This window comes from Lactuca serriola, chromosome 7 (assembly GCF_051521515.1).
Source record: "Lactuca serriola cultivar US96UC23 chromosome 7, Lser_US96UC23_V15, whole genome shotgun sequence".
Taxonomy (NCBI): domain Eukaryota; kingdom Viridiplantae; phylum Streptophyta; class Magnoliopsida; order Asterales; family Asteraceae; genus Lactuca; species Lactuca serriola.
The window spans coordinates 195,855,204-195,873,644 of record NC_136414.1 but is presented as its reverse complement, the minus strand read 5'-3'; the positions used below and the strand labels follow the sequence as shown (position 1 = coordinate 195,873,644).

The 18,441-nt window shown below is 36.2% G+C and overlaps 1 long non-coding RNA gene across 4 annotated transcripts; it reads right to left on the bottom strand.

The window, feature by feature from the left end:
* Nucleotides 1–427: 427 nt before the first annotated feature.
* Nucleotides 428–2,069, bottom strand: LOC145063476 (uncharacterized). 4 transcript variants are annotated; one of them, XR_013687969.1, is made up of 6 exons: nt 1,942–2,069; nt 1,618–1,848; nt 1,286–1,504; nt 1,133–1,198; nt 970–1,038; nt 428–808 (listed from the first exon to the last, which is right to left on the bottom strand). It is a non-coding gene; the product is annotated as an uncharacterized LOC145063476 (long non-coding RNA). The 4 variants fall into 4 exon arrangements; XR_013687968.1 differs by lacking the exon at nt 1,286–1,504 and having other exon boundaries at nt 967–1,038; XR_013687967.1 differs by lacking the exon at nt 1,286–1,504.
* Nucleotides 2,070–18,441: the final 16,372 nt, after the last annotated feature.

The window sequence follows — 18,441 nt, the reverse complement described above, 5'->3', positions numbered from 1 at the left end:
AGGAAAATTACAGATTTTAAGGAACAATTAATTATCCAAACTTTAAAAATCTGATTTTTAGGATAATAAATATATTAATTCGGGCATTCTAAAAGAATATGTTATGATTATCTTGAAAAAAACATTAAATTCTGACAGAATACTATAAATATATATTATCAAAATTAATAATTTTTAATGAATACAAATTTTATATGAAAAGAATTTTAATATCTTAAAATCAGTAATTACATTCATTCTTAACAAATACAACTATGAACATACATAAATAACATTCATTATGAAAGACTACAAGTAATAATGATTAACAATTACATTCATTCTAAAAGAAAAAGAAATGTTAATGGTTAAAAATCAAATAAAAATATTTAAATCTAAGTAAAACACTAATACAATTTGATAGAATATTGTTGTTAATCCATTCTGATAGAAAAAAAAATATTAATCCATTCTGAATGAATATTGAAGTTCTTCTTGACAATAGAAACGTTTGTTTCTTATCAAACTTCTTCTTTAACAATACATAACCAATCCAACATTGCAACAACCAGCAACATTGTAGTAAAAAAATTCAAAAAAAAAATTCCAAAACATATTACACCTTTTATGATTCGATAAAAAAATTAATTAAATAGTCTAAATGATAGTAAAGTAGAATTACAAAATACAAGTATGTGTTGTCTTTGGTAATTCCCTGCTTAAGTTCACTTAGAATTTGAGATTCCATTCTAACGGACTTGGAATTCGAGATTCCATTCTGGCAGAATTGTTGTCAGAACTGCAGAAAAGCACCCTCAGACTCCTTTTTCTAGTGAAAATAGATTATAAAATATCACATAAATTCATTCAGAAGTTCATTCACTTGTTCTTTTTCTCCACAATACCCTTTTAACCACTAAAATAATCTTACACATCGATTTTTATCATATAAGAAGAAGTAAATCTGATATGAAAATAATTACAAACTACCTTCACTTGATGTTGCAGTGATTGAATGTACTTGATTATTTCATCAAGTACGAGTGCTTTTCCTATAACCTAATACAACAAAACAAGTGAATAATCAGTTTTGCAATCATTTTTTTAATCTTTTGATGCCCAGATATCAAAGAAATCGGAATCCATGTTGCACCTTATTACACCTAGGGACCAAATATTGAAGAATTTTCATCCTTTTACTACTCTTTTCTCTCCTATCCTGAAAAAATTGGGATTAAATCATGAAGATGGAGTTATAAAAAGTGGGAATATAATCAATATATAAAAGAAATAGATAATGAAATACTCTTTTTGCAAGACTATGGTTGTCATTAGCTTGACACCTTCCTGCTCTGACATGGATGTAGTCTTTAGGTGGTTAAGAAGGTTTACTACTTTCTCTATCTACTTTTAAACCACTCAATTAACCTTTAGATTCAGACATCTTTGTTCTTTTTCCATGGCAAGTTGCTATGTTCATATAGAAAATTAATATAACATGGTGATGTAAATTTATGAAAAGAATCTGAAAGAGGAATATAATTGATGGTCATGGATGGATTTAATCACGAAATAAATAGTCACAGAAGAGTCAATTCCACAAAACGATTTAATAAAATTAAACAAATTCTTGCCAACCTTCATAGCCAGCCTTTCGATCCTCCTCTCTACTACCACATCAAGTGATATGACAGACATCAGGTCTTCACTGGAAATTTCGATTTTTTGTGCGAGAAAGGCGAGGTCAGGGATGGTATGTTGTGTGTGAAGTCCTTCGGCCCCTGGATCAGGCCAAAGGAGGGATGATGGCGGAAGGGAGGGTTACTGCGCTGACCTGGTACCATTGACTGGTGAAGCTAGATACAATCACTGGCCAAGGTGGTTTTGGGTTAGGGAAAAAAATCGAGAAGAAGGAAGATAGAAGGAAAGGAAGAAAGAAAAAAAAGAACCAAGAAGTTTTACCTATTGTAGCCGATCCCACAACCAAATTCTTCTTCTTGCTTGACGTTTCCGTCCTCGTCTTCCTCCTTGGATCGACACCACAGCTGTTGCACGTTTCTCCCGATCACACTATTTTCTGTCTATATCGGCATAAGCAAAAACACGCCATAAAGGGATTTAGGGTTTGGTGGGTCTGATTAGAATTTGGCCCGAAAACCCGAACCGAACCAAACTGAACTGAATTAGGCCCGAATAAGCAATTCAATTCGGTTTTCGGGTATCTATATTAAGCTTATTCAGGTTTCGGGTTATTCGGTTCGGGTTACCAGAATAAGGGCTTATTCGGGCCAAATGGACCGAACCGAATTTGAAAAGTCACATTTTTCTCCCTTGATCGATAGCTTATTCGGTCTTGTACTATCGTGTTCAATCCATCGTAAGTCCGTAACCCAAATACCCAATATCCACGTAACCTGGAAACAAAAAATCAAAGCGATCGACAAATCGACGACATGAGTATTTGATCGATCGAGTGTTTTTCTCATCCCTACATGCGAGTTGCGGACTTTAGACTGCTGCCTTGATCGATCGTCCAATAGTCTACTGCCTTGAACGTCAAACTTCATTCACGATAAAAAAAAATCGGCCCTTTCTACTTGGAAAAAAAATCGTCTACTCAATCTTTCGTATTCTAGTCTCTGTTGTGATCAAACTCCATTCAAGTCATGGAGAATTGGGTTCCAAATCAAGAAACTCAAGTAAGTATTTGTATCTTAATCTATTACTCAATCTTTTAATGTGTTATTATGTATCAATATATGTTACTCATTGTAAATGTTATTTGGGTTATTCGGGTTATACAGTAATAATAGGTCATTGTACATGTTATTTGGGTTATTCGGGTCGGAACCGAACTGAACCGAATAAAACCAGAACTGAACCGAACTCGTATTGCTTATTTGGTTCGGTTTTCGGTTCATATAAATACCCTTATTCGGTTCTCGGGTTATTCGGGTTCAGGTCGGTTCAGTTCGGTTCTGGCCCGAATAACATCCCTAGTTAAGGCCAATGTTTGTACTGTGTAGGGTTTTAAAGAAGTAAAGGATTTTGCCTAAATTAAATTAAAGGGGTTAATTATTTGTATATTTAATCGCCAAAATTAATTAAAAGCTAATATTACAATTTTACCCTAATTTATGTTTTCAAAATGATTGGTTCATATTTAGCGTTATATCGATAAAATAATTAGTTAGAATACTTGAATATATATATATATATATATATATATATATATATATATATATATATATATATATATATATATATATATATATATATATTGATTGTTGGAGAAAAATGTAATATTTATCACTTTTTTGTGAAGTGTCAGTTACACTATAATAATAAATTGGGATGAAGAAAACTTTAGTGAGTTTATTAATTCAAGTACAATTTAAAGTAAGATTTGGAGGGAACTGTAAACAGATTTTGATCCTCAGATTAACCTATTGGTTTTTGGTCCAAAAATTCTAAACTATTGGAGTTTTATGCTACAAATATAAGTTTCTTCCATTCATTTTCATACAAGTTATTTATTTATTTATTTTTTACAATCAAAGAAATGTTCAAGGTCTTGTTCATTGGAAGAAATTTATTACAACTCAATGGGGGGTTTGGGAGGATCTTATTCATCTAACCCAACAAAGGCAATTAATGGGGGTAATTATCCTTAAGGATATTGAATCTATCACATTCTCGTTTTAATGTTTCTATAGATTTTGTTTTTTGTTTTTTTTATACATTGGTTCTAACATAATCTACCACATTCTCGTTTTAATGTTTCTATAGATTTTGATTTTTGTTTTTTTTTTATACATTGGTTCTAACATACATGTACTAGGTAGGATGATCTATAATACAACATAGAGATATTGAATTTAAAATACTTCACAATCATGAATTATTTTATAAATTACTAATAAAACTTTGACAGGCCCGGTCCTAAGGGGATGCAAGGTGTACAACCGCACATGGCCCAAAAATAAGCCATAATTTTAATATATATATATATATATATATATATATATATATATATATATATATATATATATATATATATATATATATATATATATATGGAAAAGTGAATATGTGGCTGTCATGTATGTAATGTTAGGTATCGAACCATCAAAATTGACTTTATTTTGATTAAAAAAACACATTTTTCTTTCATTATTAGCTTATTCCTATTGTCTTTTAACTCATATTATATTTGATTTCATGATTCATTTCAAATATCTATTTATTTCGAATGTGTTTTTTATTAGACCTCTAGTAGGTTTTATAACTCATTCAACACCTATCTTATGTATACTTGTACGATTTTTCTATGGTGGCTTATGGAAAGAGTTTTAGTGAGTTTTTTAATAAACAATTTCAATAGTTTTCTTTATTAGATTTCAATTTGGAGACCTATAAGTAGTTGGTAAAATATTTTTATACATGGTTTGTGGTGCAATATTAAACTTATATAATTCCATAAAAATATATAAAAAGCTTAGCATAAGTTCTAAGAGAGGACACAAGAAAGATGTATAAGAGACTTGATTGCATTCTGTTAAAACCGTATAGTTTTTTATGGCTCTATATCTAACATTAGGCACATGACAGCCACATATTCCCTAAGCCCATATATATATATATATATATATATATATATATATATATTATTTTACTTTACGTACAAATAAAACCAAACTACTTGTAGTTCAGCCGGTTGGGTCGTCGACTTAGGTTCAGTTGTTTTAATTCCTCCAGGGTTCAAATCATTGCTCCAGCTCTTTGTTTTAAATTATAATTAACCAACTTTCCAATTTCGCATTATAACCTGTGCTCCTGCGCTTTGTTTTAAATTTTAGGGATAATAACTTGAAAGGGTAAGGAACTTTCGACTTTTTTCACATTTTGTCACTAAACTTTTTTTCGTTATCTATTTGCCATTGAACTATTGAAACTGTTCACATTTTACCCTTATGACCGGCTATTACCGGTCATAAGGGTAAAATGTGAACAGTTTCAATAGTTCAATGGCAAATAGATAATGAAAAAAAGTTTAGTGACTAAATGTGAACAAAATCGAAAGTTCGTTTCCCTCTAAAAAGTTCAATGACTAAATGTGAACAAACTTTCTATTGTATTATGTTTTAGCAAATTATTTATTTTTGTTTAATTGTAGCAACATTTGTTGATGAAGAAATCTATGAAATAAAAAAATAACAAAACCCTGAAAATATATTTAAAAAAAAACAAAAAACCGAAACCGAATTAAAAAACCAATGGTTTGACATTTTCCAAAATAAAAAATCAAAATTTCCAATCTGATTTTGGTTTTACAAAAAAATGAACCATTCTCACTGATGTGAATTATGACCATTGGTTTGGCATGCGGAATTTGTGACATCCCATGAATACGTAGTTACAACATCGTCTGAACTCGTAATTCATAGTAAGGGGTTAGAGTATCATCGCATGAATACGTAGTTACAACATCGCCTGAACTCGTAATTCATCACCAACAGGTTATGGGCCTGTTGGTGTTTCCACTGGGTTGTCTAGAATAGTCCGTGGTCGCCATCTATACTCTGGTAGATGATTACATCGCCACATTGCCGGTTAAGGTTATGGTATCTCCTTTCATCCTACATCACCTATTCATCATCATCTATTTACCTAATTATCATCACCTTTCTATCATCACCTATCTCTCATCATTTTATTTCATCACACACCAACTATTTCATCTACCTATGTTTCATCCGCAACATATTTGTAGATATAAAATAAATATACCGTTTAAATCTTTTAAAACATGTATAAAATCGTTCATCCAGCATAGACAACAAGTATTCAAATAATATGCACACATAACACGTAATTTATATAAAATACTTCATATCTATATGTAAGATGAAAGTAACTATATATACCATAAAAATCCCATAAATGCTTCCTAACTTGAAACCCTAAGGTTTACTCTACTAAAGCTTTATATTCTCGGCTCTCAGGACCTAGAAGGGTCCAGATCAATAACACAAACTTGCAAGAGGGGTTTGAGGCATTCAAAACCCTAAAGATGAAGTGATTCAAGCCCTAACCCCAAAAATGGAATCTACACAATAGGGAAGGAAAAATGGTTAATTTTTGTACCTCATAATGAAGCTCCTTGCTTGAATAACTCAGAACAATAACTTTCCTTGGTCCCTCTTGCTGGAACTCTTCTCCTTTCTTGCAAAATCACACCAAAAAGCTCAAGATAACTCTTCCTCTCATTCTACACACTCAAGCTCGCTAGGGTTCTCACTTATGGGAAAGGTAGTCGCAATTGAAGGCCATAAGTGCCTTTAAATATGGCTCGGGCCCAAAGATTTAAGGTTTCTGCCAACAGTGCGGACTCGTCGAGTCGCCTCACCGACTCGTCGAGTCCATTCATTAATCCGAGTCATCAGTCGCAACCTTACACGACGAGTTGAGGCGTCAACTCATCGAGTCTCTCTTCTTAATTCAAAAGAAAAATACTTAAATTATGATACCTGGAAATCCGGATGTTACATTTTGTTTTTTTATTTCATAGATTTCTTCATCAACAAATGTTCCTACAATTAAACAAAAATAAATAATTTGCTAAAACATAATACAATAGAAAGTTTGTTCACATTTAGTCATTGAACTTTTTAGAGGGAAACGAACTTTCGATTTGGTTCACATTTAGTCACTAAACTTTTTTTCGTTATCTATTTGCCACTAAACTATTGAAACTGTTCACATTTTACCCTTATGACCGGTAACAGCCGGTCATAAGGGTAAAATGTGATCAGTTTTAATAGTTCAATGACAAATATATAACGAAAAAAAATTTAGTGACAAAATGTGAACAAAGTCGAAAGTTCGTTACCCTTTCAAGTCATTATCCCTAAATTTTAATAAACCAACTTTTCAATTTCACATTATAAGACCATGTGGTATGGGTCCAAACAAAAAGAAACGCGGATTAGGTGGCACGCCTCAACGACGTCATGACGAGCTGCACACCACCCCCCATCTCGTTGTTGCTCGTTGCGGCTATTCTCGTTGCCGTCTCGACCAGATGAAACGAGTAAAAATCGAACGTTACGATTTTAAACCGTTTGAAAACGGTTATTTTAATAAAAAAAAACTTTAAAATTAATTATCTTTTTCCTTTATAAATACCTATTATATCTAAACAATTTTTTAAACATATAACTTCCATCTTTCTCTCTATAAATCTCAATTATCTTTTTCCTTTATAAATACCCATTATGGATCCTTTCGACTCGTCCGGTGATTCCGATGACGATATATTCTTCAGGATGATGTATCCGTATTTTAATAACGAGCAGCTACAACCAGACCCAGCCCCGCTACTAACAAGACGTGCGATGTTAAATAGAAAACGTGAGGAAGGACACGAATATCTATATCGCGATTACTTTGCGGATAACTGTGTATACGGGGACTTCAAAAGAAGATTTCGTTTGAGTAGAGATGTGTTCCTACGGATCACCAACGCCTTGGAAAGCCAGTATCGCTTCTTTACTATACTTTTATGCAAAAAAAAATCTAGTACATGTTTCTTTAATTTTAAAACATATACAATATATTTTTAAACTATAGTTAATATATGTTTACGTATAAATTTTTCCAATTGAGATATGATGCTAGAGGTAGACGATGGTTTACAACTTTGCAGAAATGTGTTGCGACCATTCGTTTGATGGCTATGGGGGAGTCACCCGACACCATGGACGACTATATGAGAATGTTCGAAAGAACCGCAAGGGAGAGTTTGTATACATTGGTGTTGTTGAAACATTTAGAGACGTGTATTTGCGGAAACCTTCGTTGCAAGATTTGCAAGAATTGTATGCGGCGCATGAAGAACGCCATGGGTTTCCCGGAATGATCGGAAGCATTGATTGCACACACTGGAAATGGAAAAATTGTCCGGTAGCATGGAACGGGCAATACGCAAGTGGTCATCATGGATCACCTTCGTTGGTTTTAGAGGCTGTTGCTTCTCAAGATTTATGGATTTGACATGCATTTTTTGGGGTTGCGGGTTCCAACAACGACGTCAACGTTCTTGATCAGTCGCCAATATTCGACGATCTTTTGAATGGAAAAGCCCCGGATGCTCCTTTCACGGTGAATGGAAACGAATACAAATATGGGTATTACCTTACAGATGGAATATATCCTCAGTATTCCACATTCGTGAATGCATTCCACCACCCGGTTGAAGAACGAAACAAATTTTTTAAGAGAAAACAAGAATGAGCACGTAAGGATGTCGAACGTGCTTTTGGAGTGCTGAAGGCGAAGTGACATATAATCGAACATGCAACACGACCATTGAATTTAGAAACTCTACGATATATCATGTATGCATGTATCATAACGCATAACATGGTAGTAGAAGATAAAGGGCGAAATATTACACACTATATCCCAACGGAGCCCAGACACGTTCAGTTTCAACCAGAAACATCAGATTATTTGCATCGCGTTGTTGACATTCAGGACGCAAATAAACACAGACAACTTCGAGAGAACTTTACGGATTATATCTTCTATGGTAACAATAAAGATAACGAATAGTGTTGTATTCTTTTTTTTTTTTTTTTTTTTTTTGAATTTGGATGTTATTTTATTTATTTATTTATTTTTTTTGTTTTTGGATGTTATGTGTAATTTAATCTCTATGTTAATTTTAATCTTTAAAAATTATTATATGTTATTTATAATTTTTAAACATTATGTTTTATTTATTATGTTATATTTAAAAAATATTTTTCTAAATTAAAAAAAAATTCCGAAAAAAAAAATTATAAAATATAAAAAAAATAGTTGGTGTCACAACAAGATACAACTTGGTGCCAATTTTCCTACTTGGTGTTATAACATCATTGATGGTGTGACATGTGATGTGGCACCAAAATAGTGTTACATCTAGTAGCCCACACCTAGTGTTTTAATATATAGACAATTAGGTAGATAGTTAACAAAGTATCTTGTAGTTTAGTTGGTTGAAAGTGATGTATTAATTTGCATCCAAATATCGTATGTTCGAATTTTGTTACCTTCAATTTTCTTTGTTGTTTTTTAATACTAATTAGTTTTCTTATATTTAAGGGTCCTTTTTTTCTATTCTCCGCATGGGCCCTTAACACCAACGGACCGCCCTGAACTTTGATTAAAGAACATGAATAGTTTTCTCCTTTCGTTTTGCTCCTTTTCAACGGTTTTTTTTTTTTTTTTTTTTTTTTTTTTTTTTTTTTTTTGGAAAAACACTAAAACATTACATACACTTTGATCAATTTTGTAAGTTATATATGTCACTACAATTAATGATAAATTAACATGACTATAATTAACATATTTTAAAGAAAAAAGAGAGAAAAGTATTTCATGTTTTGTCAAATCATAATTCATACAAGTTGTACGGCATATCAATTACTAGTGTTTATGTATAGTTTTAAGTGGAAATGTGCTTATTGAGTTACATCTCATCTGCTCTGTTAAATTTGCGTCCAACTCCCTATATATACATGTGATTTTTTATCATGTATTGTAAGTTACCGATAGAATATTTAGAAGAACCAATATGATGGTTCTTAACCCTTTTATTGTATTTTTAGGGTTTTTAATTTGCACAATTGTTGTTTCTGATAGCGAGCTTGTTAGAGATAAGAAGAAATCCCTTGGACATGGTGAGGTTATTAGAAAGATTGGCTGTTCCACAACAGACATACCATGTAGAAGTCCAGAAGGAATACACAGAGGACATGTAGGCAATCATCTTGCAAGGGGTGATACTCTGGGAAGTCATGATCGTATAAAAGTATCAATAAAGAAAAATCTTGGTGGGGTGTTTGGAGCAGACTATGATCATATCGGAGAAAACACCAACACTAACACCAACACCAATAGCAACTACAACAACGCCAACAACAATGGAAATGACAAATGCATTGGCAACTGTGTCAGCACCGACAATAATAGCAACAACAGAATCGGAAATGACAAAGGCAATAGCAACAATAATGGCAGCACCAATAGAAATGGTAATGTCAGTAGCACCGACAGTGATAGTACCAACAACAACAACAATGACAGTAACATGAACATGGGATACGGCATCAGAATTGACCCTATCAATGGTCTGGGCATGGGCATGGGAATCAACATCCATTATTGAAATGAAACTTTGGGAAGAGGATGGGAAAATGATGAAGTTGAATCTCAAATATAACTTTTTGATTAAGTTTGGAGTTATATTTATTGCTACCGTAATTATCTACTAAGTAAACATGTATGCTTTGACTCGGTGTAGGAGTTAAATCTCTTTAAATAAATTAATTAGTGAATGATGTAAACGAATATTATAAATATTTCATTACAATTAACTAGCCATAAATATTTTGGATATCCAGAAGCATCTTTCCAAATAAATTATATTATTCTAATGAAATTAAAATTGATGGGTGTCATACCATACTATATTGTCATATCATTTTGATTACCCCACAGAACAGATGTGTTTATCACACGTTTTTTTTTATGTATTTTTTTAATTGAATAAAATGTAATTATATAAAATAAATAATGGGAAAAATCCTTCATTAATTAAAAAATACATATTAAATCAAAAACATAAATAAAAAAAACCATAATCGAAACATAGTAGAATAGTACGTGATGTCTAATCACCGTCGTTCGCCACATCATCATAATCCACGCCAAAATCTCTTGAAACATTTATGATTCATCATCTATATCATTGAACAACTCGTCTTCATCAAAAATCGTCGAGAATGAGATACACTCGAGCATTGAAGATGTGTTCCATCAAATAAACAAGAAGGTTGTGATGCCCAATTTGGTCGTATACTTTGTGAGAGTATGATAAATCTTTCCCTTAGAATATTACTAATATATGATAACGTATGAATACAAGAGTATAACACAATTACAGAAGCGATACAAGGTAAATTGAAAATAACTCAGGTAATTAAATAACCTAACTATGGACAAGATTTATCTACAATACCCCCCCCCCCCCCCTCTCTCAAGTGTACAGGTGGTGGACACACTCATTTCATCTCAAAACTATTTAAAGAGTGATCTCACTAATGGTTTGTTGAAAGTGTAAGCCGCCTAAAGCTTGGTAGTAACAAATTTCATATGCAATTTTTCGGACAATACAAGTTCTCGAACGAAATGGTGATCAATGTAGATATGTTTAGCTCTCTTATTGTGCTACCGGGTTTTCACTAACGAAGATGGCGCTTAATTTGTCACAAAGTAACATTGGGAGTTCAGTTGGCAATGCATTTAAGTCACATAAAGGATGAGGAATCCATGTGAGCTCGGCAGTGTTGTTCGCAATGGCTTGGTATTCGGATTCACAACTATATCTTAAAAAGGTAGTTTTTTTAAACTCCAAGACCCAAGATTTGCACCAAAGAAGATCATGTAGCCATAGGTGGAGCGTCTGGTTTCAATATAACACGTTAAATCTGCATCTGAGTAACCAATGAGCATAGATTTGGAGGACACAAAAATTGAAGACCGTGATTGAGAGTGTCCTTGATGTATCGCATGATCCTTTTTACTAAGGTGAGGTGTTCATGTGTTGGAGGGTGGAGGAACTGACCTGCTTGATTAACAATGTATGATATGTCCGGGTTGGTGATAGCCAAATACTAAAGAGCGCCAACAAACGATCGGTAGAGGTTTGAGTCGTGAAAAGGAGTTTTGTTTATACAAAAAACATCATTTGTGGCAAGTGGCATTCCAATAGGTTTAGCAACAAGAAGATCGACCCGACATAGAATGTCATGACCATACTTGATTTGGTTTAGAAACAAACCATCGGAAGTGCAATGGTTTGTTGAAAGTGTAAGCCGCCTAAAGCTTGGTAGTAACACATTTCATTTGCAATTTTTCATACAATACAAGTTCTCGAACGAAATGGTGATCAATGTCGATATGTTTAGCTCTCTTGTGTGCTACCGGGTTTTTACTAAGGATGATGGCGCTTAAGTTGTCATAAAGTAACATTAGGCGTTCAGTTGGAAACGCATTAAAGTCACATAAGGGATGAGGAATCCATGTGAGCTCGGCAGTGCTGTTCGCCATGGCTTGGTATTCGGATTCATAACTACATCTTAATAAGGTAGTTTTTTTTTCAAATTCCAAGACCTAAGCTTTGCACCAAAGAAGATCGTGTAGCTATAGGTGGAACGTCTGGTTTCAATACAACACGTTAAACCTGCATCTGAGTAACCAATGAGCATAGATTTGGAGGACACAAAAATTGAAGACCATGATTGAGAGTGTCCTTGATGTATCGTATGATCCTTTTTACTAAGGTGAGGTGTTCATGTGTAGGAGGGTGGAGGAACTGACATGCTTGATTAACAATGGATGAGATGTCCTGGTTGGTGATAGCCAAATACGAAAGAGCGCCAACAAACGATTGGTAGAGGGTTGAGTCGTGAAAAGGAGTTTTGTTTATAGAAAAAACATCATTTGTGGCCAGTGGCATTCCAACAGGTTTAGAAACAAGAAGACCGGCCCGACATAGAATATCATGACCATACTTGGTTTGGTTTAGAAACAAACCATCGGAAGTGTAATGGTTTGTTCAAAGTGTAAGCCGCCTAAAGCTTGGTAGTAACAAATTTCATATGCAATTTTTCGGACAATACAACTTCTCGAACGAAATGGTGATCAATGTCGATATGTTTAGCTCTCTTGTTTGCTACCAGGCTTTCACTAAGGAAGATGGCGCTTAAGTTAGCACAAAGTAACATTAGGCGTTCAGTTGGCAATGCATTTAAGTCATGGAAAGGATGAGGAATCCATGTGAGCTCGACAATGCTGTTCGCCATGGCTTGGTATTCGGATTCATAGCTACATCTTAAAAAGTTAGTTTTTTTTCCAAACTCCTAGACCCAATATTTGCATTAAAGAAGATCGTGTAGCCATAGGTGGAACGTCTGGTTTCAATATAACACGTTAAATTTGCATTTGAGTAACCAATGATCATAGATTTGGAGGACACAAAAATTGAAGACCATGATTGAGAGTGTCCTTGATGTATAAGATGATCCTTTTTACTAAGGTGAGGTGTTCATGTGTTGGAGGGTGGAGGAACTGACCTGCTTGATTAACAATGTATGAGATGTTCGGGTTGGTGATAACCAAATAATAAAGAGCGCCAACAAACGATCGGTAGAGGGTTGAGTCGTGAAAAGGAGTTTTGTTTATAGAAAAAACATCATTTGCGGCCAGTGGCATTCCAACAGGTTTATAAAAAAGAAGACCGGCCCGACATAGAATATCATGACCATACTTGGATTGGTTTAGAAACAAACCATCAGAAGTGCAATGGTTTGTTGAAAGTGTAAGCCACCTAAGGCTTGGTAGTAACAGATTTCAAATGCAATTTTTCGAACAATACAAGTTCTCGAACGAAATGGTGATCAATGTCGATATGTTTAGCTCTATTGTGTGCTACCGGGTTTTCGCTAAGGAAGATGGCGATTAAGTTGTCACAAAGTAACATTAGGCGTTCAGTTGGCAATGCATTTAAGTTACGTAAGGGATGAGGAATCCATGTGAGCTCGGCAGTGCAGTTCGCCATGGCTTGGTATTTAGATTCACAACTACATCTTAAAAAGCTAGGTTTTTTTTTTCAAACTCAAAGACCCAAGATTTGCACCAAAGAAGATCACGTGGCCATAGGTGGAATGTCTGGTTTCAATATAACACGTGAAACCACCATCTGAGTAACCAATGAGCATAGATTTGCAGGACACGAAAATTAAAGACCAGGATTGAGAGTGTCCATGATGTATCGCATGATCCTTTTTACTACGGTGAGGTGTTCATGTGTAGGAGGGTGGAGGAACTGACCTGCTTGATTAACAATGTATGAGATGTCCGGATTGGTGATAGCCAAATACTAAAGAGCGCCAACAAACAATCGGTAGAGGGTTGAGTCGTGAAAAGGAGTTTTGTTTATAGAAAAAACATCGTTTGTGGCAAGTGGCATTCCAACAGGTTTAGAAACAAGAAGACCGGCCCGATATAGAATATTTTGACCATACTTTGTTTGGTTTAGAAACAAACCATTGGAAGTGTAATGCTTTGTTGAAAGTGTAAGCCGCCTAAAGCTTGGTAGTAACAAATTTCATATGCATTTTTTCGGACAATACAAGTTCTCGAACGAAATAGTGATCAATGTCGATATGTTTAGCTCTCTTGTGTGCTACCGGGTTTTCACTAAGGAAGATGGCGCTTAAGTTGTCACAAAGTAACATTAGGCATTCAGTTGGTAATGCATTTATGTCATGGAAAGGATGAGGAATCCATGTGAGCTCGGCAGTGCTGGTCGCCATGGCTTGGTATTCGGATTCACAGCTACACCTTAAAAAGTGTGTTTCTTTTTTCAAACTCCCAGACCCAAGATTTGCACCAAAGAAGATCGTGTAGCCATAGGTGTAACGTCTGGTTTCAATATAACATGTTAAATCTGCATCTGAGTAACCAATGAGCATTGATTTGGAGGACACAAAAATTGAAGACCATGATAGAGAGTGTCCTTGATGTATCGCTTGATCCTTTTTACTAAGGTAAGGTGTTCATGTGTTGGAGGGTGGAGGAACTGACCTGCTTGGTTAACAATGTATGAGATGTCCGGGTTGGTGATAACCAAATAATAAAGAGCGCCAACAAACGATCAGTAGAGGGTTGAGTCGTTCAAAGGAGTTTTGTTTATAGAAAAAACATCGTTTGTGGCAAGTGGCATTCCAACAGGTTTAGAAACAAGAAGACCGGCCCGACATAGAATATCATGACCATACTTGGTTTGGTTTAGAAACAAACCATCGGAAGTGGAATGGTTTGTTGAAAGTGTAAGCCGCCTAAAGCTTGGTGGTAACAAATTTCATATGCAATTTTTCGGACAATACAAGTTCTCGAACGAAATGGTGATCAATGTCGATATGTTTAGCTCTCTTGTGTGCTACCGGGTTTTCACTAAGGAAGATGGCGCTTAATTTGTCCCAAATTAACATTAGGCATTCAGTTGGCAATTGAAATGACCCAAAAATACGACCCAAAAATTTCATTTTTCAATATAACTAAAAACCATAATCTGAGTGTCATATCATAAAACCATACGTGATATATCTCAAACATAATAAAAACACTGTGCGGAAAACTGTATCATATCTATGTCATATCAAAATCAAAAACTAAATCAACTCCCAGGATAAAAGCTGAAGCTGTGGTGTGTGCGATGCCATCATTCCGAGCTCTTCCCTCTACTTGCGGAAGTACCTGAAACCAAAACTGAAATTGTAAGCACGAAGCTTAGTGAGCTCCCCCAAACTACCACATACCACACAATAACATATCAAGCACATACTGGGGCCTTGCCCCCTCCATCGAATCGAAGTTCGAAGCTGACTGACTGGGACCTTGTCCCCTACATCGAACCGAAGTCCGAAGCTAACTGACTGGGGCCTTGCCCCCTCCATCGGACCAAAGTCCGAAGCTGACATCCGACCGAAGTCCAAAGCTGACTGGGACCTTGTCCCCTACATCGAACCGAAGTCCGAAGCTAACTGACTGGGGCCTTGCCCCCTCCATCGGACCGACGTCCGAAGTTGACATCGGACCGAAGTCCGAAGCTGACTGGGACCTTGTCCCCTACATCGAACCGAAGTCCGAAGCTGACTGGACATAGCATAAACATATCACTAGCATGAACACACATAAATCCTGTCTGAGCCACGAAGGCATCAAACATGCTAACTACTGCATCGGATCAATATCCGGATACTACTGCTAGCTAAACGGGCCGGCATTGTGGCCTTAGACCCGTTTCTACTGGAAGGAAACTCACCTCGTGAACTGGCTGCTGTGTGTATGGCTCTGGAAGCTAACTGCTGCTGCTCCGGTATCTCCCCGGCTACAAGTCCATAAACACACTCAGTCAAATACTAAACACTGCACTGGGTAAAATGACTCTTTTACCCTTGGTCAAAGTCAACTCTAGGTCAAAGTCAACTCTTGGTCAAAGTCAACCCACAGTTGACCTGACTCGCCGAGTTGGGCCGCCAACTCGCCGAGTCTCTAATCTCACTTCTCAATCCTACTCGCTGCTACTCGCCGAGTATGGCATCGACTCGACGAGTACCCTCTCGATCCAAAAACTCAGAAAATCTTCATCCGACTCGCCGAGTCATATGAACAACTCGACAAGTTGTTCTTGAGCTTAAGAAGATTGCCTTGGACTCGCCGAGTTGTATGAACAACTCGCCGAGTCCCTCCATTACTGAGTCTACCCTCAAACTCGCTGAGTCCACTCCACTACTCACTGGTCCCACTCGACACCGCTCAAAAGGAAGAAATCGGGGGCTCGCGGCTCGACTCGCCGAGTCGTTCTTCCGACTCGCCGAGTCACTGCCATGCAACTATTCTACACTCGATTCTGCTCGAATCCAAAACATACAAATGATAGATCTGAGTCCAAAGCTAATTTAGCACGTAAAGTTTCCAACTTTACGTGTACAAACACATGAACAAGGGAATAAAGGCTAAAAGATGCTTAAAAGGGGTAGATCTAGGGTTAATATGCAAAATAGCTCCATAAAGGCAATAGATCTGGGCTCTACAACTCCTAAATGAGCAGATCTAAAGATATCTCGGCATAATAGGGCTTCCATATCAACATAAGGCTTGAGAAAGGCATTAACTAGATCTAGAAAGGGTTTTAAAGCATAAAAGGGAAGGAAAGCTGAAGAATACCTCAAAGAGCTCTTGCTTTCCCTTGAATCTCTGCTCTACAATCCTTCTCCTTGCTCCTTTCTTCTTCTCCTTCTTCAAGCCTTCACAAATGCACACAAGATCACTTAAAACACTCAAGATCGAATTAGGGTTTTCTCACAGCTTTTGAGGGTGAAGGAGGCGAGATTGGGGGCTATAAGGTGGCTTAAATAGTGGGCAACCTGGGGATTTAGGGTTTCTCCCAGACGGACAGACTCGCCGAGTCCAGAATATGGACTTGCCGAGTCGCCAGCTAACACGTGCTCGAAATCCCGACCCTACTCGGCGAGTCAGGCTATGAACTCGCCGAGTCCCTCTTGCAAACTCCAAAATAAATACCAAGGAATCATCATACCGGAGACGGGTCGTTACAGCAATGCATTTAAGTCATGGAAAGGATGATGAATCCATGTGAGCTCGGCAATGCCGTTCGCCATGGCTTGGTATTCGGATTCACAGCTACATCTTAAAAAGTTAGTTTTTTTTTCAAACTCCCAGACCCAATATTTGCACGAAAGAAGATCGTGTAGCCATAGGTGGAACGTCTGGTTTCAATATAACACGTTAAATTTGCATTTGAGTAACCAATGATCATAGATTTGGAGGACACAAAAATTGAAGACCATGATTGAGAGTGCCCTTGATGTATCAGATGATCCTTTTTACTAAGGTGAGGCGTTCATGTGTTGGAGGGTGGAGGAACTGACCTGCGTGATTAACGATTAAGTTGTCACAAAGTAACATTAGGCGTTCAGTTGGCAATGCATTTAAGTCGCGTAAGGGATGAGGAATCCATGTGAGCTCGGCAGTGCAGTTCGCCATGGCTTAGTATTCAGATTCACAACTACATCTTAAAAAGCTAGGTTTTTTTTTCAAACTCAAAGACCCATGATTTGCACCGAAGAAGATCGTGTAGCCATAGGTGGAATGTCTAGTTTCAATATAACACGTGAAACCTGCATCTAAGTAACCAATGAGCATAGATTTGGAGGACAAAAAAATTAAAGACCATGATTGAGAGTGTCCATGATGTATCGCATGATCCTTTTTACTAAGGTGAGGTGTTCATGTGTAGGAGGGTGGAGGAACTGAACTGCTTGATTAACAATGTATGAGATGTCCGGATTGGTGATAGCCAAATACTAAAGAGCGCCAACAAACGATCGGTAGAGGGTTGAGTCGTGAAAAGGAGTTTTGTTTATAGAAAAAACATCGTTTGTGGCAAGTGGCATTCCAACAGGTTTAGAAACAAGAATACCGACCCGATATAGAATATGATGACCATACTTTGATTGGTCTAGAAACAAACAATTGGAAGTGTAATGCTTTGTTGAAAGTGTAAGTCGCCTAAAGCTTGGTGATCAATGTTGATATGTTTAGCTCTCTTGTGTGCTACCGGGTTTTCACTAAGGAAGATGGCACTTAAGTTGTCATAAAGTAACATTAGGAGTTCAGTTGGCAATGCATTTAAGTCACGGAAAGGATGAGGAATCCATGTGAGCTCGGCAATGCTCGTCGCCATTGCTTTGTATTCGGATTCACAGCTTCATCTTAAATAGTGAGTTTCTTTTTTCAAACTCCCAGACCCAAGATTTGCACCTA